This window comes from Aulonocara stuartgranti (assembly GCF_965226115.1).
Source record: "Aulonocara stuartgranti genome assembly, chromosome: 7".
NCBI classification, from domain to species: domain Eukaryota; kingdom Metazoa; phylum Chordata; class Actinopteri; order Cichliformes; family Cichlidae; genus Aulonocara; species Aulonocara stuartgranti.
Window position 1 is genome coordinate 66,363,853 of NC_138945.1, and position 22,275 is coordinate 66,386,127.

General features: G+C 40.8%; 1 protein-coding gene across 1 annotated transcript in view; it reads right to left on the reverse strand.

Moving 5' to 3' along the window:
- The window catches only part of tspan9a (tetraspanin 9a), a 190,043-nt gene that overhangs the window by 152,105 nt on the left and 15,663 nt on the right, over nucleotides 1–22,275 (reverse strand). The gene's annotated exons all lie outside the window — the stretch shown is intronic.

Below are 22,275 nucleotides of genomic sequence, written 5' to 3' on the forward strand. Positions count from 1 at the left end.
ACAGCAGCAGCTACTAGAGAATATAGGAGGTAGCATTTATGAGAAAGAAACATGAAAAGTGTGACTCATTGGAGGAACAACTCAGGTCATAAAACATAAAACAGAGGTCACTCTAAGAGCATGTGAAAAAAAGTCTTTCATATTGGACGTGTGTAAAGAGATAAACCCAACAGTGAGAGCTCTTAGAAGACTATGCCTATATTCTGGCCCCAACCTTACAGGAGAAACATATTAGGCGTGTCATTTGTATGGAGCCAGGTCTTCAGCGCATACTGTCTGAGTCTAGTGATTTAAGTCTGAAAACTGCAATGGTATTTTTTATAAAAACAACAACTTGTAAGAAAAATGTTTTGTTTTCAGGCAGTTTACATCCTACTTTTTCTTACTTTTTTGTGGTCTCAGCATCTGAGATTAGTTTATGTGTGGGAGTTAAACAGATGGACTCTGAGGAAGAATGCAGAACGCAAAAGGAATGCAAAATCAGTAACACTGCAACACACAAAAGAGACACGAAAAGACTGACAGCAATTAAAAAACAGAAAAAAATATTATCAAACAAGTTTACTTTTTCATAAAATTATGTTAAACTTCATAAATTCCATTCTCTAGAGTCACTTGTGTGACTACATACAAGTTGTATGTGTCATATATACACACCATACGCTTATTCCATATGGATTATTGTCAGTCATTTTAATTATTTATTTTTTACAGGCTTGTGCTACAGAATGAATCCAGTACAGTAAGTAAATGTGACTGCTCATCATTAATTTAACACTCTTGTCTTTGTCTTTATCGCTTGCCAGGTCTTCAGTGTCAAATGCCAAATGCCTGCACAACGTTAGCTGGCGCAGCAGAGGATTTGCATTTACTTTCACATTTTTAACGCCAACTGTAAAGCACCCAACAGCTCATCGTATAAGGATTGTTGCATCCAGCCCTTACTTCACCAAGTGGATAACCAAATTTTAGTTCCATTTCCCCTAGCAGCTAAGCTTCCTAATGCCTGCTGTTATATTTTCACTACTCCAATTTATTCACTTAGATAAAGACATTCAGTTGGCCAAACCTGGAACCCAGCAAGCAATTCAATTCAGTTTTATTTACAGAGTGCCAAACCACAACAGCACTCGCCTCAAAGTGCTTTATATTGTATGGCAGATACCCTACAAGGATACATATCCCAACAGTCAAATGACCCCTTTTGCAAGCACTTGGCAAGAGTGGGAAAGAAAAACTCCCTTTTAACAGTAAGAAAGCAGAAGAACCAGGCTCAGAGAGGGGCAGTCATCTGCTGTGACCAGCTGTGGTTGATGGGAGAGAGGCAGGACAAAAAACACTGGAAGGAAGCCAGAGATGAATAATAATGAATGTGGCACAGTATGCTAGTGCAATGTTCCTTTCTTAACTCATTCACTGCCAGCCATTTTCAAATCAGGTAACTCCCCACTGCCAGGGTTTTTGAGCATTTTTACTCATTTTTGAAGAGCCACAGAAAACTGTGTGTTATGATCATATAAACGCTGAACCTACCAAAATGAAGAACAGACTCTCTTCTTTCATCCAAAAAAAAAAGCTTGTTTCTACCATTTTCCATTCTTTAGTAATCAGCTGTAGAAGAGAGGTGGGTTCCACCAAAAATGCCTGTTTTGACCAAAAAAAGGGAGAAAACGAGCTTTTTGTGAAAAATACATTTCAAGCAGAAAAGTGCCTTTGACACTAATATTTCTTGCTTTGTGACACCTCTAACATATAAAATAGGTTTTCACTTCTATAAAACAGAAATAACACTGAGAAAGGTTATGTTTTATCAAAACAATTTATTTACAAATATATGAAAAAATAAAATTCACTGACAAGCTGCCCGAGGTTGTATTCTGGCCCCTCCCATTGAAAAACGTAATTGACGTCTATAGACGTCAATGGCAGTCAACGTAAGTTTTTCAATTGACGTCTATAGACGTCAATGGCAGTGAATGAGTTAATGTGGCTAAATACAGTTTCTTTCCAGGAAGTAGGGGTGGGCGATATAAACGATACACGATATAAACGATACACAATAGAAACGATATAAATTTGGCCAACGATAGAGATTTTGACTATATCGCTCTATCACGATAGCGCATGTTGATGTGTCATCAAGCGGCGCCTGTTTTGGTCCAAAGCATCGCGGCGGCTAAAACCATTATCATCTGCAAATTATGCCAGGCCACAGTCACAGCAAAGAGATGAAGCACTTTTGAAATATGGGGAAAGCCAAAAACTGCGCTTCCTCCACTTCCGTAACATTGATTCATTAATGTTGAATTCTCTCGCAGCTCCGTGTATAGCATCCTGCTATGCGATTGCATTTGTCCCTGACCACCAGAATCCCTCACGTTAACTTTTATCGAGTGGGAAAAAAGTTGGCGTTCATCCTCCAGCTTCACTGTGCTAATGTTATGCTAACATAGCTGTGTCGCTAGCAATCACGTAGCACATCATTATATAGCAGCTAGCCCAACTTCAGTAACCCTGCAAACACCACTGCTGTTTAGTTTTCTGTCTTCATTTATGTTGGAAGTGGTAGCAGAGCTGTACGTTTGAATTAGTTTCAAAAATCTCTCAGTCAGAACATGGTATGAAATGTTTAGGTGTAAACTAGCGAGCTAACTTCCTGCTAACTTCTAACTCCGTTAAATTTAATAAATTCTGTTTTCATGGATGCCTGGATGTTAAACTTAATTTTTACACCCAATAAAGCAGCAAGCTGATGATTTAATTAAAGATGAAAGAATTTAGACCGTTTTTAACTCTTAGTGTTCGTTTGACTTTGGGACCTGAAGCGGACGGAGTTTTGGACCCAGATTACTCCGCGAAGCTCCTCACTACGGCAGCTGTAATGCTCTGACATCCATCAAGCAGTGCAGCTTACCAAAGTTGTACTAAAACATTTTTTAACAGATTTCTGCACGCAGAAATCGGTTCGAGGTCAGTAAGCACAACCAGAATTCATACATAAGGCACACTCTCGATTTTTGGGAAAATTAAAGGATTTTAAGTGCACCTTATAGTGTGGAAAATACGTTATACAGAAGAAAAGAATATATCGTGATATATATCGTTACCGCACATGCTTCAAATTATATCGCGAAATGAATTTTAGGCCATATCGCCCAGCCCTACCAGGAAGTATTATTGATCATAACCAATTACATGTGAAGACTAACTATTTAACCTTTTCCCAATATCATGGTCAAAAAATATCATCTTTTAGTCCCACACCACGTTTCCTGAATCCCTTGCTGAGTGTGACTTCAGTGCACGAGAGAAGGTTTAGAGTCTCAGCGTCTGTCACCTCAGCCATCATATAACACCAGTTGTTGTGTACAACCATCACAAGAGGTTTGAACTGGATTCACATTTGTTGTCTCTTGTGCTCGTATCAGTACTTACATGCCTAGGTTTTTCAAATGGATACGCTTTGCCTATGCTCACCATCGAAGCCATGCCAACTTGGCCGAGCAGACTCTAGCTGTTGATCCTCAGTCCTCGTCCTAAAGGAATTTCCTTCCTGATCCAGCATGCAATCAGAGGCATCTGTGATGGTCACAATGCCAGTGTTCTTTTTACTTATCTACCCTAAAATGCTCACAGATATGCTACAGCATCTGTTGAGACACACTCACGCCAGGGAGAGTTGCAGCTGTGCGTCTGACAAAACAGACATTTTGGAAGCGCTGTGCACAAAGGGGTTGAAGAGTGAGAAAGCGATACCGTTGTGATCACCACTGACAAAGGGATATCATCATCAGTTGTTATGCTAACCTGAAGATTTTAAATGCTGTCTGACATTAAAAAAAAAAAAAAAAAAATCAGAAAAAAATGAAACTTTCAAAGAAGAAATTCATTTAATGCATAAAGAGTTTTGATGTTCAAGCAAAAGACAGAGCATCTTGTACATCCTCTGCTGAACACACAGAGCCTGAAAAGCTCATTTTTCTTGACAGGGTGACAGAATACGTGAAAAATAGATAAACAGATGCTAAAAGAACAGCAAGATATGCACCAGTTTGACACAAGATGTAGTATTAGCAGCTCATAGCCTTCATGCTAATTTTCAGAGTCAGTCTGCTCTGAGTAATGCCATACTGGATTTATAGCTGATAAAACCTCTATTATTTCATTTCTCTTCCAGAGTTTTAAATTACGCTAATAGACCAGCCGGTGGCATGGTCTTACAGAATTAAAGCATGGGCCGAATGAACGAGGAGGAGGGGGGTACGACAAGTGCAGACAGGGAACGCTGAACAGCAGATGAAATATGTGCTTAGAAAACATAATTAGCAAACATGGCTGTCATATACTCCTATCCTACTGCAGTGCAGAGGACAAAGCACTACTACAGACTGCTAAACGCAGATAGAGCAGACTAAAGCAATCCTACAGTGTCTCCCCCTCATGCTCTATCCACGTTCAGAGGCGATTATGTGCGCAGAGTAGCTATAAAAGGAACTTTAATACAGTTTTTCAGTAGCACTATATAAGGCATTGGCTACGTTGAGAGGATAAGACAACTTACACTGATCACTAATTTCCCTATATTGCTTTATTCCACAAAGTGGAATAAAGTGCAGTTAGAAAGATGAAAGACTTGTATTCCAAATAAAAGCCAGCAGTGTCTGTAACAATGATCACATTGACCCATTTATATGAAACCTATTCAGGCAGAACAGATACAAATGTAGCATGTATTCACTTATCCTATAGCACTAACACCTTGACCCTTACATCTGTAATATCTATAAGCTTCCATTTTTAATACATCCACCTCAATGCCTGTATTAACTGACTCTATAGTAGCAGCACTTATTAATAAAAGCAGCATTTTAATGCAGCTGGAAAAGTCTAAACAATCTGAAATCTCTGCACAGTATCAGTAAACTGTTTTTTTAGGCAATGCAATACTGAACATAACAAACAAAGTCTGTCCCCTTATTCAAGGAAAGAAAAACATGTACGCACTTCCATGATAAGTGCAGTTACGCTGTACAACAACACCGTTGAATTTTTATATCTGTCCCCTTCAGCTAGTTGGATCTCCACAAATCCAAACTGGTCGTTCCCAGCTGAGGCAGGAGCGTGACGCCCGCGCTTGCCTTCCCCTCTCTCGCTTTAAGTCATACTTAGCAGGAAAGGAAATGCTGCCAACCCCAGGTGTCAAGCATCCACTCTGCACTGTGTCAGCAGACTCAGGAGAATGTGAAGATGAAGTGCAAGCAGACAAGAGTGAAGGATTTAAGAGATGGGATTTAGGACTCTTAAAAATGTATGTGAGAATAGCACAAACAAGGAAGTAGGGCTGACAGTGGACTCAAAAACAGGGAGTAAAGGGAGAGTAGTGTTTGTAAAAGAAAAAGCATAACGAGAAGAGTAGGAGCCTCCAAAGGTAACAAATACGCACGTGACCTTTGAGAGGTAACAGCTTACTAAATGCTTTGCATTATGCACTAAAGCAGCTCCAGAAGACTTTCTACGCAGACATTTTATGTCTGACTGAGTCACGTGACATCCACTGAGCCCTCCACAGGTACTGCTACGTGCGGGTTTCCAGTAAAATGGGCACCAGCAGGCTACACTAAAAAATAATCTGAAGATTGTTTGGAAAATAAGACAATCTTTAAAATTCAGATACAAAAGCAGTTGAGCTTTGTACTTGTAGCCACGTTTGTATGCATTAGGGAGACAATTTTTTCCTGAAAAACTGAAGAAAGAAAATTTGGAATTCACTCTGTGCCACTTGTTTTGTTTCTTTCAAGTCTCACAGGGTCTCAGCATTATTTAGTTTGCAACTGAAGAGGGTAGAAAAGAGATATATCTTGAGGAAATCTGTTTTGGCAGGGAGATTAATATTGGAGCCACAACTGGATAGATAGATTGAAGTGCAACATCAGAAGCCAAAGTTAAAAAATGGAAAAGAAGACATGCATTGCCTCGTTGGACAAGAGGATAAGGTGGGAACTCACTGCATTAAACTCAGTAGATAACAGGAAATTCTAGAGAGCTGGGTGTATAAGGTCAGCTGATAGAGAGCTACATCATTTGATGATGAGTGTTGAGCAATGAGCAGGTAGCCAGACAGCAGCAGAGAGATTCATCCACTCTTACAGCTGCCCTGTGACTGATGGGAAAGCAGTATCCAGGTACATGCACACATCATCATCATCATACATGACCTGCACTTTGCTTTCTGACTTTTTTTTTTTACTACCCCCCCCATAAACAGAACAACAGAATGAGACAATCCCATACAGATAAAACATTTTTAATGCTTCCATCTCTGCAGCTCCTATTCATCTGCACACTGACAGACACAGTGTGTAACAGAGATGGAGCCTCTCTGTCTTATGACTAAATCACATTGCGAATGGGACAGGTTGTGTCCTGCAGCTTTGATCACCCCTCAGGGATTGACAGAGTGACTGATGAGCCCGAGTCAGTCCCACTGCCAATTCATCTCCCTGCAGGAGGAGGACGGGAGAGACAGAAAGCAGGCGAAGAGGCTGATAGAGAGGGACTGCATAGATGCAATGATGAATCCAGAGTGAGTGTGTAAGCACTTTATAGCTTTCCCATGTAGGTATCGGGAACGATGTAGGTGGCCTGGAGCAGACATTTTTTAATGACATGCTTCATGGCTCCAATTTTAATGTGTCCCTCTTATTAAAATATTGCCATGTTTGCCTCTTCCAACCTATTTTATGCAATGAGAGAGGGAGAAAGATGAGAGAGAAGACATGGGACGTGCACACCATAATATCGCAATGTGTCACACAGCGAGGGGTGGTGATGTATTTGGCGCCTTGCAGTCTCCTCGGCACCTGGCCGCTGCTTGTCCTCTAAGTGTCTAGGGGACCTAAAGTCTCTGTGAGCTCCACAGGTGCTCCTGAGGGGAAACACACCAGGCTCTGCATTACCGCACCATATGTCTGCGACCAGGATCACTATTCTGCTCTCTAGACCTGCATGTTTATATCTGCGTGGCTGTTTTTCTCATTACAAAGGATCATTCCTAAGCCAAGTTTCACCTTCATCATTTTGTTTTGTGCAATATCACCAAATAGATGTAAAGATGAATTACAGAGACAAGATTTGGCCAAGAATAGCCTATTATAGGATTTCTGGAACGGCAAGTCAGTTGAACACTATGTGAGCATAAATCAGAGTGTTATGAATACCTATTAAAACGCCACACAATAGTAGTCCCAGATGGTAAGCGACTACAGTGAAAGACACACACAGCACAGTGCATGTGTGTGTCTTTCATAGAGGACGGGTCCGTATTTGTTGTGGGTGTTGCTAACGGAGTTAAAGCCTTCTGTGTGTGACACAGATGAAAGAAGTGGCCGGTACACGATGACAGAATGTGCACACTCAATAAGGGCTGACTTAAAGTGTCAGGATCCGTCCCATCCCTCATCACTCACAGCCTACTTTCTCTGCGCCGCTCTCCGCAAAATGCCAGGTCTCTTCTTCCACACCTGAATGCTTAGCTTTAATGCATATTAATTTACCGCCTGGCACGGACACAAGGGCAGCGATTGAGAGCTAAACTGTTAAAAATAAGAGGGAGGTTTGCATGGAAAGCCCTAACCTGTGTAAAACAGGCTTAAGCTGATAAGACATTTTAAATGCTGATGGGGTTACTTCCACTTAAAACTGTTTTGTGTTGCTTATCAATCATTCACCCAAGTGATGTGTCTAAAAACAGCTAACATAGATTACACTTAAATGACTAAACTGTTTGTGAGAGGCTGATGACATCCATCATTAGCTATAATTTTTGGGCACCTTTCATTAATCTTTCAGGCCTATAGCTTAGTTTGTTTACTTCCCTTAATATCTCAAGTGGATAAACTAAGGTCACAAACCCCAGAAATACATTATTTATTTTACTTTATATGGTGGCTTCGCCAGACAATGAATGCGTTTAGAATATTAAGCTTACTGTGCACCTCTGACCATAATTAGCATGGGGGCTGAAGTTTGTTTCAAATAATCACCAACTGATGCAATCTGACCAGACTCTGAGTGCAAGAAAGAGAAAGCTGGAGACGTCCAAAAAAGAACTGATCACACCTGCGGCTCGAGTGTTTGGACAGGCCCGAAACCACAGTCAGGATAAGTCAGTCTGGACAATAACTCATTATAGGAATTAGCTGGTTTGTAGTGATGCCAGGAACAAAAACACTGCAGAAGCAGGATTGTCTGTAATAAGAAAATCACAAAATTAAACTATATTACAGTGATGTGCTGAGAGGTGACTGTCCTAACAAACAGGAAGCTACAGTATGATAAAAATAAACGGATCGTTTTGGTCTTGATAAAATACATGAGCACAATTTAAATAGTTGAAATCCCAGGTTTGAAACCACTGTTTCTTAAAACGTTAGGACAGATGAAAGGTTTAGCACTGAACAGTAAAGATCACTGTTGGTGAGTGTGATGAAAGGCGTGAAAGCTAATTTCAGCTAATAACACATTAAAAAAATAGTTATTTTATAGCTGAGATGACAGACAATGCCTGTGTTCTTTTACATGGAGACGAGCTGCATCGACAGCAGGAACAGTAGCGTCCTGACACAGAGAGAAAACATCACTCGTGTTTGTTTTATTTTCTCTGTCAAAATCAATTATGATGTGGAACAGCTGAAAACCATCAGCGCTTCGGCCACTGAAAATAATTCATTTAATTTGTAATCCATACTTTCTGTCACTTTATTGTTATTTTTGTCAAAATAGATCAAATTCTAGGGAAAGCAGGATGACATATATTGCAGATGAAATTCATTTCCTTAGGAAAAAACTTTTTTAGAAATTATTACACAAGCCAAAAAGCGAGAAAGCATTTGAAATGTTTTCTTCATTCCTGTCTGAAGATAACAACAATTTACACCAGACAACTGGTGAGTGACTGCATCAGACATTAACAGTAATAAAATCCAGTAATTTGTTTTCTTGTGTTTCTCGTATATTTGAGGATTAGCAAATCCAAATGCAATGAAACAAAAAGTCAATATTTAGCGTCACAAATCAGGATTGTGGGACAAAAAGACAAAATAATCATGGAAATAAAACAAAAACCCAAATGGAGACTCATTTTTAATCCTGTAGTTCTAAGAAGTCCGGTCAGGGTTGTAAGCAAGACATAAAAATAGGATTCACGCCGAGTAGACAGCGTACCTCTGCCGAACACAAGTAGGAACAAGAACACAGACTTTCAGAATTATTTCAAAGCCCATCCTGAGTCTTTTCAACTTAAAAAAAAAAGACAACCTGAAAAACATTTGACTAACACCAAATCATTTTACAGTCTAGCACTGTCCTCTTTGAAAGGCTAAATCATTTGTGCCGGTTTCAACAAACTTCACAGATGGGCAGAATTTGTTATTTAGGGCTGCAGCCACTACTTGAGATAACACAGCGTAGCCATAAACCTGCAATTATAAACAACCAGCATCACAGTCTGCCAGCGTCGAGCAAAAACCCCTCCAAAACAAAACAGATACTGTGATTGGATGACCCTCCACAAATGGAAATACTTTCAACTTATTAAGAGTATAAACAACACAAAGAACTCGATAATACCACGGACAGATGTTTTATGTAGCCTTTATTTCCCTGCAGTACGTAGCAAGAAATGATAAATGTTTGGATGTTTATATGCCAGCTTTATGTGATAAGAACTACTGCGGGAAATTGCATCCCAAGGTACTTGATCTTTAGTGAAGTAATTAAAGCTAAACTGTGGAGATAAATGATCATAAAAAGTACAAAGTGGTAAGTAGAAAATCTCTGGACTAATTATGAGCTCCTTTTTTGTTTATGGCATCAGGAACGCACACGATCCGACTCCCTTAAAGAAACACACAGAAGCTGCTCTTAACTTCTCATTTCCAGAGTATAACATGACAACATGTTGTGGAACGTCACACCTGAACAAATAAGCAAGTCTACAAACGTTAGTGTCCCTACAGGAAAATGTTTCTTTAAACACATCAAACAGCTTTTCATTATTAGTAGCTGCGGGCAGCTGTTGTCCAGTCTGTATGCTGAAGTGTCCCTGACACATCTGTCAGAGTGAGTGTGAGCATGACTGTCAGACAGCACTTATGGCATAGAATAAAACTGTGTGTGTGTGTGTGTGTGTGTGTGTGTGTGTGTGTGTGTGTGTGTGTGTGTGTGTATAAAGTTGAAAAGCACTATACAACAACCCAAGTACAACTCCATTTACCATCAATTATCCCACAGATAAGAGAAAAGGTGATTATTTTCAAGTTCAGAACAACACACTTGACAGACTTTCAAGCCACAACACCTTTTGCTCCTAATTACTGTTTGCTTAAAGAGGTGTTAATAACAGGACTGATGAGACGCTTCTGGACAAAAGTCACTGCTACCGAGAGATGCCAACCCTCACTGCATACAGTATGTTTGGTTTATAGCTCATTTAGCTATCATAAAATAAACATCTGTACATCAATCATCTAAAATCTGTTCTATCATAGAAGATCAGCTTATGACATGCGCTGCTGCTTTTGAAATCCAATAGGCGCACAAGCCAACAGATGCTACCCTAACAGAGGCTGGAAAATAAAGTGCGACCGACTTATCTTCAGCACTACCCCCACTGCCATCTCACTGCAATGCAATGCATCTCACCATGTGGCCATTAAGCTTGCAAAGGTATGGGAAGGAGGTGATTCATATTGTGATTAAACGGTGCCCTCAGTGACTCTTCCAGAAGGGTAGAGCGAACCAGAGAGGAGTAGCCGCTGCAGCCCCTCAGAGCTGTGAACATCCCCCGAGCCATGCAGAGCCGCCTGCCTGCCTACGGCTGCAGCTAAATTTACCCCCCCACCCCACCCACAAGCATCCCCATCACGCTGAGATTATATTACTCTCCAGCGTCCCAGCACACAGAGAGTCATGTGAACACCGGCCACAAGCTTCTGCGGCTGGCAATGCCCTTCCTGTCCCTTCAGCAATCGGTCCAGTTAATGCCATCCGTCTCTGCCCAGCTGCCCAATCACTCTCTCTCACTTTCCCCATCTCTTTATCTCCACTATTCTAAACTCATTCTCCCCCCCTTCTGTAGCTTGACTCTTACCCTCCCACCTCAAACTGTTTCCTCTCCAACTATGGCTACTGTCATCCTGAGAGCAGAGGTGGGTGAAGAGGGTAACCCCAAATGGGGATCAATAAAAAGATGAGGCTGAAGGCTCCTATTATGGGCAGAGAGGTGGAGGAGGATAGGGTTGAAGAAATGTCACTGCTGCCACATCAGGTCAGATCACATGTTTGATTTCCCGGTATGTCTCCTCCACTGGTAGAGTGCTGTCAGCAGCTTGACAGGAGGCAAGGATATACACTTCAGTGATGGTTCATAGGCACGAGGATAAAGTGCTCTGGCTTGCTGAAAAACACTCTCCTCACTAACCATGCGGCAGGCTGACGTTGCAAGGGCAATCCAGCACATAGATCATCAGTTCTTACTTGGCCATGTATGAGAGCGTTAGTCGTTGTGCCTGAAATAGACTGACATGCGTCAATGAGGGCAACGGAGTCATTAGCTATTCCTTTTGAACACCAAGCTCACACTGACAGAGCAATACACTGGAGCAAGCACAGATTTCCAAAGGCAGCTTATGCAAATCGCATAAACAGGTTGTGCACGTCCCAGGTTCAAATGCAAAAGAGGGAACATATAAGGAAAGAGCACAAGACAAGAGAAAGTAGAGAAGGAGATTTGGTTTGAAGCAGAAAACAGCCACAGCTCTGCAGCTTGGAGCCTTTGTGCGGACATGACCATAAAGCATGCTGCAAACTCTCCTCCTACCCATCTATGCAGCACGTAACATCCTCACTCCTCCGTGTGCACACCTTAAGGTCACACTGACCTCTAGTGGTGTCAACAGGAAACCAGGACTCTGTTAAAAGGCCAAAAATGAGAGAGAATTTGTTCTCCGTGTAATTTTAATCGCAAAATAGATTTTAAGTCAGTAGCGCCTGGCGTAGCACCTCTGAGGTGATGTGGATAAATGACCATTGGGAACAGCTTGTTTCAAACACCATGTGTACTGCAGCCTCTCTGCTTCCCAATGATGCACTGGTGTACAATCACTCTTCTCTCACTCGCTCACTCAATTTCCCGCTCATCTCCCCTCCTGCCTTGTTATCTCCACCTCCTGCCTTAGATATACTCCGAGAAATTTTTCGATTTGAGCAGCATTGATTTTGCGGGTTACAACTACCACAAAACGCTGACCTAACTCAGAGCTACTCTATTCAATCATTGATCAAAGTGTGAGCTCCCCTCAGTGATGCTTAATGAACTTGGAGGTTTGGCGTTGAGTGAATTTCTAGATATTTTTAAACAACTTAATAGCCTCAAGGGTTGGCTAAATTGATTTTAGTGTACGGGCAGAAAAAATGTCTCTCTCCTGAAAGCTGTTTTACTTTAACAGTTAAACCAATGCAATGCTACAACTTAGATCATATACACTATAGAAATATGTTGAGATTATTCTTGTGAATGCAGTGCACCAAAAACCATTAGTTATGTAGGAAAAATCAATCCATGTTATATCACCTGATATCCCCTAGATGGCACACATGGCAAAGAAACATGTTCACCAGTGGAGCTGTACATCATGATCAACCCTATTACTGTCAAAGGTACCGGAGAATGTGTGCATAATTCTATTCGTACACGAGTGCTGCGCAGAGGCAGAGTAATTATGATTTGTACTGCTGTGTAACGATGATCGTCTCTAGTTAAACAGACCTCCATCTTCAGGATTTTTTGTTCCATCTCCTTTTCCACTGTCAGCCTGTATAAAGCTCATGACATCAGTATATATTTGTCAGAAATCTGGGGTTCAAAGTGCTTGCTTTAAAGTACCCAAAGCCAAACAAATCCTCATGCATTTCATATTTTCTCTGCTACAGCATGATATGGGTTTGACAGGTGTGTAGTGAATTTAATATGAATGTCAGGAGAAGCTGAGGCACACACAGAACCTGCATCCGTGGAGTCATGGTTGGCAAACCTCGCTAAGTGACAGCCACACATAAAAACAGAGCGGAAGAAAAAACTTCATAAGCACCACTAAGAGCTCTACACCAACCACTAAAACATCACTTAGCTAGGACTCTATGACTTTACATGCTATTCAGGTCCTCGAGGGAGGTCATAAAAAATAAAAGAGATGCCAGTTGTATTTAAAAGGGAACACAACTGGCATTCATCAGCAAGAGAAAGCTTTGAAAAGCACAGTTTGAACAATGCAAACCATATTAGAATAGCAAGCTTTGGCAATTTCTTTTTAATTTAATGTATTATTGCATTCATCTACAAGCACAGACAGTGGGGAAAAAACCTTAAAATCACACTTTTAGGTCTTTAATGTCCTGCTAAATAGCTGTACACACCCCAACCGATTGAACTCAAAGCTGCAGAGGCACTCTGAAGGGCAAATTATTGCTGTTGCAGTGGAACAGAAAGCTAATCAGTCATTTGATAAGACTAAAATTAGCTGGAGAAGTTACAGGAGATTAATACCTGCTCATCTGTGTCCATTCTGAGAGCTCATTACCCGTAAGATATGAACTTATACACGCATACTATATTATACCATCAGCATCATCCAAAGTTGTTGTTAGAGAGCCACTATAATGTTTTTCTAAAAGCAGGTAAGTATAAATACAGGAAAATGACATGTTTTAAAAAGTGAAAAAAATCTGTGACCCACTCTGATGTTTATGTCAAGAAACTCACCACAGATTCAAACAGTAGGGTGGCTTATTCAGCAACCTTGATGTTATGTAGCTGTAATCTACAAGGAAGCTTTTTAAGGAAGCTCGCAAACCTAAGAAAATGCAAAAAGTGGGAAACCAAACCAACAAATGTTAAAAGCTTTTTCACTCAGGGTCAACATGTTCAACATGTCTAAGCACCTGGACAGTAAAAGCATTCTTGTCAGTGGATCGACGGACTGTCAACAACTGCTTTTGACATGAAACACACAGAAAGACATTTGATGTTCCTCTCCAGCAACTCCAAACAAGCACCACCGAATTTCAAGATGATCAAACTCAAAACAGTGTCACACAAAACATGCACTCTTAAACATCGGGCGATCGTGGCTCAAGAGTTGGGAGTTCGCCTTGTAATCGGAAGGTTGCCGGTTCGAGCCCCGGCTCGGACACTCTCGGTCGTTGTGTCCTTGGGCAAGACACTTCACCTACCTGTTGGCCAGAGGGGCCATTGGCCTATATGGCAGCCTCGCTTCTGTCAGTCTGTGGCTACAACTGTAGCTGCCTCCACCAGTGTGTGAATGGGTGGATGTGTAAATGGCCTGTACAAATACAGGCCATTTACATAGTTTTATCTTTTACAGCAACATTCAAGTAAAGCATCATGCATTCAGGTCTATAAGTACGTGGATAGGGACACATTTTTTTGCAGTTTTGCCTCTATTATACAGTCCTGAATTAAACAGATATAAGATTGATAATGATTCCATGTGCTGAACTTGCATTTGGCAGCTGTTCACTGAAACTCTGCAGAAGCCTGTGCAAGTAAAGTATAAATAAATAAGAGACATAGCAAAAACGTTTTGTGCATTCTTAAAAAAAAAGAAATACACTGGACACCTCAACAACCAACAGTTAAAGCAAACGATCACACAAATATTTGTTGGCTGAGAAAACCCCGTCTAGGTGAAGAACAATCTCGAGGTGATTGTTAAAGTTTACAGTTTAGAGACCCTTAGATTCAAAGTAAATGGGTAAGGACATAATGATATTATTCAGTGGCCAAGCCAGCCACCTGATCTCATCCCAACAGAGCACGCCTTTCAGTTATTAAATACAAAACTGAAGGCTGAGAAGATCCGCAAGACTGAAAGATCCACAAACAAACAGCAACTAAAGGCCTGGCAAAGCAGCTCAACGGAGCTGAGTTCATCTAGACTTCAGGAAGTCACTGACTGCCAAAGAGTTTCCAAAATAAAACAGTCTTTCTATTTAAACCTTTCAGTTTGCTCCCATAATCAAAAACACTATGCATAAAAAAAAGATTCAGGACTTACAGCCAACAAAATAATTTTGTTAAACCCCTCGAATTTCAATCAAATCTCAATTGTTTAATTTAAAACCCTCTACAGTAGTATAGAGACAAAGAAGAAGAACAAGAAGAAGTCATTTTGCACCCATCTGTACATAAAGTTTTATTAAACGCCTTCATCCCCTTTGAATCCACTGACTCTACCCCAAAAAAAGGGCGTTGTGTTGTGGTCGGCTAACACAGCCATCAAAAGCTGAGGCTGGGGAGTCCTGCTGTGAAGCAAAACCTTGATGTTTTTACAGCAACAACATAACTGGGGCTGTGAAAAGCTGTGCCCTTTTCCCTCTCCTTCAGCCTCCAGTCTCTTGATCCTCCCTCTCCCTCAAGTCTCCTTTCCTAACTCAGAGTTTACTGTGCACTGAGTGGTGTCATCTGAACCCATTCGGTGGTTTTGTTTTTGTTTTTTTCCATTTGGGGTCAACCTGTTGCCAAAGTATATCGTTAACTGTGTCCAAGACCAAGAAACTCACATGCAGCTCGAAATGGAAAATGTTTAAAAAAAAATGTAAAGAAACACAAATGTTTTTGTGGATGTGAATAAATAGAATTTAGTTATAGAACAGTTAGAAGGTACAGTAGTTGCCTTAAATCATCGGGTTTAACTATATATTTTCATACTTTCACTTTTTTGCAGACTTAATTTGATAAAGCTGATAAAATTTAAACATATAAAACAGAGTGAAGCTAAAACGATGAAGGCAGAGGACAATTTTACCAAAGCCTGAAACATTTGACACTAAAGCAATGCTTAGATCGGGATTAGAATCAGGTGTGATCAGTCATTTAACCTCATTTTAATCCTCATTTAACCTCATGCAGTCTATTCTCAGTTTGGAAATGTGTGGCCAGATTTGTACTAATGAATTTAATCTGCGCTTCAGGCTAAACAGAGGAATAAAAACAGCTTTGTTAAAAGCTTCATGAAGACAACAGCACTATTACACCAACTAGTATAAATATATACACAATGTAAGCTACATTATTTAGAGTGCTCACCGTCAAAAGCAGTTTCTGTAAAGCACAGACCCATCACAGGTTAAAAGAGGATTCTGTTTATTACACCAATTGACAAAGGGAGCCAGTTTAAAGTGAAGAAATTCAAGCAGAGTTTAAAACACACCATTAACTCTTGTTCTTGTTGGACTCCACTGGAGGAGAAAACGGTGAGTAGAATTTAAAAAGCAAAGTGAATAAGCATGACAAAAAAAGGCTGCTTGTGAAAGCATCTAGTCTGCCTCACAGGGATTTATAGTGACAACCTTGAGGTATTAGTTTCCCTTTTTCCCCTCCAGAAAGGCCTGTGCAGACCAAACAGTTTCCATGGATGACCTCCTTCAATACTCAAACACAGAACCTTATGTGGCCACCACTGAAATTAAACTGAACGGCTTCTACAGAAGAAGCCATTCTCTTTAATGTGGATGGATACAGTGTCTGGTCTTCATATCTCAGGAATACCACAAAATAATGACCCATTTTTCATATCTGACACTTAAAAACAACACATCTGGATGGTGGCTAAAGTTACGCCACCGCATCCAAAACCAAGTGTGCCTGTCTCTACACAGTCCACCACCATCAGTGAGTAGGGATGGGTACCGGTATCCGGTGCCATGATGGCACCGGTTCTGACATAAACAGTAGTAACCAGACCGAAAAGCAGCGCACATTTCGGTGCTTTTTTTTCCTGAGCTGTGATACACTTTAGATTCTAGCCAATCATTTTACGTTTCCGAGGATAGTAGGCGGGACCAGGTACATATGTTCTTTTAGAGCAGAGCTACAGACTAAAAGGCGAGCCCAAGGCAAAGCGGTCAAAAGTCTGGCTGTACTTCACAGCAAAATATGCAAACTCAGCAGCAACAAGTGCTTTAAGCTGATACTGTGATACTGTCAAAGGAGGTAACACCTCGAATCTGATGAAACACCTGGAGACGTATAGCATTTTGTTAATGCGTCGCCAGGTGTTTTTTTAAAAGCCAAGAAATGCACCGTATTTGATAGCTTGCTGCGAGACCTCACACCGAGCACATCTACTGCGGGTATGGTGCCAGTTATCGGACCCGGAGTTAGCAACATCCCCCAAAAACCCGAAGAGGAGAGTCCTGGCCCCTAGCCCTGCCAGTGTAGCAGGAATGATGAGGATGATGATGCAGCAGCAGCCGTTCTTCTCTGCGTGAGTAGCTTCATGTTGTTCGTGTGTAATTTACGTTGAGTAGGCTAACCGCGTTATTACATTAATGCACGTAAGGTGAACTACCAAACACCGTCATAGCTACATGCGGCTGTCTTCTTGTTTGATGGCAGATGCTCCCTTCACCCTGGCCAAAAAGGCTAAAATGACCAAAGAAAAAGTGGGAAACAGCTGAACATGAGAGGTTTTTGGACAAAGTTTGTGTTTTTTTCCATAGTTTAAGCACTGCTTCCAGCCAAGAGTGATGCCATATATGCCCCATAGCTGCAGAAAAGGCTAACATTGTTATCTTTTTACAAAAAAAAAAAAACAGCTGAACATGAGAGGTTTTTGGACAAAGTTTGTGTTCTCCATTCTTTAAGCACCGGTTTGAGCACCGTTTAAGCACCGGCACAGTTTCAAAAGTACCGGTTTGGCACCGGTATCGGATAAAACCTAAACAATACCCATCCCTATCAGTGAGTAAGTGAACCTGAAGGTCCTAAATATATTAAGTAGGTTTGGCCTGAGCTGAGAACATTTAATGAATATAGAGTTTTTTGGAGCAAAGGACTCTGGGGACTCACCACTGCTAAAACTTGACACCATCCTTTACTTTGGGGAACAGTGAGCCCTAGAAATAAAGATCCGCTGTGTGATTTCACACACCTCGCAGACTGTTTACAGAGGTGATCCGCAGTGTTTACCAGCTCATTTTAGCACACTTCTTTCAGTTTCAGTGTTTGAGAATATAAGAGGTTACCAGCTAATCAGAGGTTAGGAAGAATATCAGAGGTTATAAGAGGTTACCCAGCGTTTTCTCATCTTTGTAACTGGGTGTTTCCAGTGTCCCTGAGCTCGAGAAATCAGAACATAATCACATTATTGGCTCTTACCAGTTAACACTTGTTGACAACCATGTTTGTGAGACACCAGACGCTATTAGAGCAAAAACAATACAGTAACTTACTGCTTTGCATGTGTTTTCGCATTTCTTATATATCAAAATAAGTTATGCAGCCACCGAAATATTTAAGACATGCAGGTTGGTCCTAAAATTGAAGGCGCACGGCTTGTGTATGAACACGCCTGTATACCTAAATGGTGGGCTCCTGTAGTTAACCCACATATCCACAACCAGAACAACAAGCCAGCCCTGAACAATCTGTAATTTAGTCCAAGGAGCATATTTCCTGGAATGTCTATTGTCTATTCTACTGCAACAGCCTGAAGCAACCACGGAAATAACTACACCTACCCAGCACATGGGCTAAGGCTGTTACAGTTAGGCTTATTCTGTTTCATGCATTAATACAACGTTTCCTTAATTTCCCGACTAACAAAACTAATTACTACATTCTTCTTGATTCCCAAAAAGCCTTCAAGGTTCAACCATCCTGCTAAGAGAAGTATTTCAGAAACAATAACAAAGCAGTGATTGAAATTAAATAGGATAAAGGCAGAATCGGGTCATTGCAAGGCTGAAACTAAAAACCAAGCAGAGTCAACCATGTTGTAATTTCTGACCAGGTTTTGTGTGGCTGGAAACACAAGCAGTGATCTCTCCAGCTCGCTTGTGCTCTGCCTGTCAAATAGATGAAGAAAAACAAGGGCCGAGCGACTCCTCTGACTGGAAGAGCTGGAAAAAGTGAAAGAACGATGAAGGCACATAAAAAACAGGCGACTAAAAGGCAGAAATTCAGAGAAATGGTAAAATTAAGCAAGCCTATGAACCACAGGGGGGCATAGTGTGGTATGTGCTTAAAAACAGAGGCATCCATAACGCCAACACAACAGATTATATTAAGCTCACAATGGTTAATAACACACTGACACACGTAGACAGAAAACAACACATGTACAGCCTGCCCAGCATCCTCGTGAGGCAGGATTTTTCGCTGATGTAAAATCTAGCATATCTTTGGCAGGGCATCTTTGACAACATGAAATGAATCAACAGGAAAATTATTGTCCTCCTCTTTGCACTTCCCAAGCATCCCAATGATGCCATTTCCAACCACTACGGATATGAGTCACTGTCACAAAATCACATATTCCAACCCGCTCATAATCATAATCACAGAAAACTATTTTAGGCACGCTAAGAGTACGCCGCTGTGTTCCCTAAATTGGCTTGGTCTATAAAGAGCATAGCAGAATGCTGTGATGAGTCAGTTCCATATGGAAACTCCAGGTACAGTCCAGATGATCACCGCAATATGTGACCACTGTCGGGTGTGACAGGCCCTGCCCAAGTCAGTGGTTTAATGTGGAATGAAATTTGCCGAATACGTCTACAAGTTGCAGCTCATCATTTGTCTTACTTTGTCTGAATGCAAAAGAAAAAGTTAAATGTTAACTAAATACCCTGTTTCAGTAAGAATAGAAGATAGAAGAAACCTTGTGCTCAAATAATGACTTCTGTACTTTCTTTCACCCACACAAGTAAACTGCTTGAGAAGAAGGTTCCCATAGCATCCCACTGCACCACAGCCTTCAATTCTATTTACACAGCGCCAAATCACAACAACAGTCACCTCAAGCTGCTTTATATTGTAAGGTCGACCCTACAATAATACATACAGAGAAAAACCCAACAATCATATGACCCCCTGTGAGCAAGCACATTGGCGACAGTGGGAAGGAAAAACTCCCTTTTAACAGGAAGAAACCTCCGACAGAACCAGGCTCAGGGAGGGGCGGGGCCATCTGCTGTGATTGGTTGGGGTGAGAGAAGGAAGACAGGATAAAGACATGCTGTGGAAGAGAGACAGAGGTTAATAACAAGTATGATTCAGTGCAGAGAGGTCTGTTAACACATAGTGAGTGGGAAAGGTGACTGAAAAAGCAAAACTCAATGCATCATGGGAACCCCCAGCTGCCTACACCTACTGCAGCATAACTAAGGGAGGATTCAGGGTCAGCTGGTCCAGCCCTAACTATATGCTTTAGCAAAAAGGAAAGTTTGAAGCCTAATCTTAAAGTAGAGATAGTGTCTGTTTCCTGAATCTAAAGTGGAAGTGTTCTTAGTGCAAACCTCCCAGTCAACTGGGGTCATTCAGTGTGGAGTTTACACGTTTCTTCTGACAGTCCGCGCATGTTCGTTAGGTTCATTATTTATTCTAAATAGATCGTAGGTGTGAATTGGACAGCTCTGTCTGATAAATAGTTATGAACATGGAAGGATAGATGGCTGGCACACCCGGTATCAAACTGCTGTAACTTTCCAAGTATGTTTTATTGAAACTGTTTCCTCAATAATTTAGTCACATTTATGCTTTATTAAAAACATATCTGCTGTTGCCATTTAGAAAACGTATTCCTAGTAGACGAAAGTAGAAGAATGTAGAAGAAAAAGGAAACCGAATGTAAGGGAAAAGCATAAAGAAATATAAAGAAAAAAAACCATTAAATGTTTATCTGGAGCTGTGGCATTTACCGTATGTCCTTGTTCGATCCTTTGCCTGAGCCAAATGGAAAGTCAACAAGTCATTTGTTTTAATTTTCCACTGTGGTTTAAAGACTATATGTGGCATAATTAATAATGCTGGACTGACATTTCCCTGCTTTTTTCCAATCAAAGAACAAGAAATGCTCCACTGCTTTGGTTTTTGGAGTCAGTACTCAGCAGACCTCTGAGAAAAGCATCCAGTCTCAAAGCTGTGAGCTAAATCATTATGGGCTGTGGGGCAAAACCGATCTAACATGTGAAGTAACGAAACAAATCTAGAAGGCATAGCAATGCTTATAGTTTCAGTTGCCACGTCAAACTTGTTTGAAAGTTTAAACATCTTCGATAACTGACAATGAGAATTAAAGTAAGAAGGTGTACATCTGAAGGAGCCAGCTCAACACAAGGGAATGAAAAAGAGAAAAATATGCTGAGTTTGTGTAGTCTATTGTGTTTGGTATTCATACCAGTGTGTGAACTCCGACAATTTCTGTGCTGAGTAACAACACATCCCGATTGAAGGTTCACTGTGAATCATGTCAAAACTTGCTATTATTACATCATATTATTTTATGCTGAATATTTCAAGATTTATAGTTTGATATGGATGCCAGTGAAGCTGGACTGATTTTATATTACTTGACAGCACAGTAAAAGCTCTGAGTATAAATGGGTACAGTAGGCAGATATGTGAAACATCCCCTTGAGGTCTGATGAAGAAAGCCGTCTCTCCCATGTTGCCTAATTTTCCCTTCCCCTGATCCCACAGGCCTGCTGCTTTTTTTAGGTTTTTCCCATCTACCGTTTATTTTGTGATTTTTATATTGCTCTGCGAGCTGCCAACAAGATTTCACAGCACTTATGCTACAAGAATAGTGAAAGGGACTTTACATTTATATATTTTTCTATCATACCTGTCTATCAAAGTAGACCATCTCAAATTTACATTTCTCAGGCATAAGCCATTTCCATTTTGATTCCAGCTTCTCCTGCGTGATGACTGGCTTCTTCTCACACTACTCCTGACAGTAGGACAAAATCAAACATTTAACTGTCAGGACATCAGATGTGACAATGGGTCTTAGGACACTGATGAGAATTTTCCCAGTATTTTATAGAGTAAACAACTAAATTTGAAATTAAATAAATAAGTTTCACATTTATGCCTACAGGAAAACGGGAACAACAGGGAAACAAAACCAAAAAAATAAACTACGTCCCTTTTATCGAATAAACTGACTGCAGGATTGGTCCAAATTCCAGAATGGGGTTCATTGACATTAGACTGGATTTAATGAATGAGACATCTACCTGCACACTGTTTTTGGATGCTCATGCTTTTTAGCGAACAAAATAACAATAATACAATAAACAATATAATCAGTCACTTAAAACCAGCACAACAACCACAAGAAACAAACTATACCAAAGCAGCTGCTCCTACATTTCAGGACACAGGGCCTGTGGTGGTTTTACGCTCTT